Source organism: Podarcis gaigeae (genome assembly GCF_964106915.1).
Source record: "Podarcis gaigeae genome assembly, chromosome: 11".
In the NCBI taxonomy this organism is placed as follows: Eukaryota; Metazoa; Chordata; class Lepidosauria; order Squamata; family Lacertidae; genus Podarcis; species Podarcis gaigeae.
The window spans coordinates 9,522,321-9,524,764 of NC_139687.1; positions in this window are offsets into that span (position 1 = coordinate 9,522,321).

Sequence of the window (2,444 nt, forward strand, 5' to 3'; positions counted from 1 at the left end):
ATCCTTATGTTCTAAAAACCTCTGGAATTTAGTTACTGCAGGGGGGTGGAAAACACTTGAGTTACAGGTTTTCAAGAGACAGGAAGATTCTGATTATTTCTACACAGTAGGGTGAGTTTTCATTTCATGTACAGTGGAACCTTGGGTTGTGAACGTGATCTGTGCAGGAGGCACGTTCGCAACCCACAACGTTCGCAACCCACAGAGTCACATCTGCGCACGCACGTGACGTGATTTGGCACTTATGCACATGCACAAAGTGCATTTTATTGTTTCTGCACATGCGTGAGCGCCGAAATCCGGAAGTAACCCGTTCCGGTACTTCCGGGTTTGGCGTGTCCATAACCTGAAATTATGCAACCCACAGCGATCGGTACCCGAGGTACAACTGTAGTTTAGATTCAGTTTTAGTTTTAGATTTGCCATGATCTTAGAACTGGGTGTTATTATTTAATATGTTTAGGTTATTATTTATATGTCTTCATGGTTCTATAATAATTTGAAAACCACTAAAAATAATCTTAAAAAATACCCTCGGTTGTAATGTTTAATATATCATTACGGAAGGCAGCATAAATTTCTGGGGTTTCCCCCTTCATAAAGAGCTAAGCCATTTGAAGGATGTATATAAAACCAATATTTCAGGCAGCATGCATAGTCAACTGCCAATATTTTGTTCCTCTAGCAAAGTTCTTCATAATGTTTCCCCACCCTTAGGCAGAACGAGATATTTGTCTTAATTAAACCCACATTACCATTCGATAGACACAAACATGACTGGTTTCCAGTTGATTAACTCTGCTTTGGGGATTATCCTGCTGTTCAAAATGGTTCTTGCCTTGGGGTAACACAGATGACTTCAGTCAGCCACTGACTGAAGTACCAACGTGTACATTCATTGATTAACAAACAAACAAACAAATAACTATATCTTTTAATATTACTTGCACTTTTTTGTTCTTCATGCGACAAGAAGTTATGGAAAAATAAAATCAAGGGATATATACAGATGTTGCATTTTTTAAAAAAAGTTGAGATGGTACTCCCTAAAGGTCTTTGTATTTAAGCATGCAAAGATTTAGGGATGAAGAACTTGTGGCCCTTCAGATGCTCTTTGACTATACATCTCATCATCTCTGACCATTGGTCACATTGGCTAGCACTGGTAGAAGTTGGAGTTGAACAACATCTAGGGGCCCACAGGTTCCCCATTCCTAATTTTTGTCTCCCATACAAATGTAACTGAAATTTTCAAAACATGTCCTAAAGGATCCATTATATAGTCTGACACACAGAGGACTTTCCCATTTGGCTTAAAAAATCTGTTAACCAGCCTTTGATATAATTGCTCAAACTATTATTTCTCCATCAAGCTGACAAAAACACCCACTTCTGAGGGAGGGAAATGAGGAACAGCATTTTCTGAATTCTGTTGTTTGTTTGAATGCATTTAACATAAAGGTAAAGGGACCCCTGACCATTAGGTCCAGTCGTGACCGACTCTGGGGTTGCAGTGCTCATCTTGCTTTATTGGCCAAGGGAGCTGGCGTACAGCTTCTGGGTCATGTGGCCAGCATGACTATGCTGCTTCTGGTGAACCAGAGCAGTGCACAGAAACGCTGTTTACCTTCCCACCACCTATTTATCTACTTGTACTTTGACGTGCTTTCGAACTGCTAGGTTGGCAGGAGCAGGGACCGAGCAATGGGAGCTCACCCGGTTGCGGGGATTTGAACCGCCGACCTTCTGATCGGCAAGTCCTAGGCTCTGTGGTTTAACCCACAGCGCCACCCATGTCCCTTTTGTATTTAACATACACTGCCATAAATTATATTTTCAAAATTACTCAGGTATTTCATATTAGCTTTGAAGGCCATTAAAGAATGGCAAATTCACCATTATCTGAGGATTCAAGAAATGTTCCCTACCAAAATCTTCCCTGCTATTGAACTAAGGCTGTCTGTGTATGCAGACACACACATGACCCATGGAATTCATTTTTATTTATTTCCAATATTTATAGATCAGTTTTCACCATAGATGGTCACAAAATGACTTACATGACAATGTTGAATGGTTTCTTTAAATGTAAAGGTTCATCATTGTTCCACTCGATGTGTATGTCTTTAAGGGGCCAGAGCAAGATAACGAGACCCAGCTTTACAGCTGTGAAACATAGCAGGTGCTGCTGAGTTGTATTGATTAAGGTGTGTCAGCAATTGGGTGTAGTATATAAGGAGCAGTACCTAGCCCTCCCATTACCCTGGGGGATGGGTTGGTGGTTGGGTCTGGTTTGTTGTTGATGTATTTAGTGTAAAAGGAGGGTTTTTTTTCTTATTAAAACCTTGTTTGAGTTATATTTGAGTCCCTTTTTAATGCATGGTCTCCCCAGCAAGCTCTCTGCAGCGCTACCATACTGCAAATAGCCAACAGACAAACCCTTG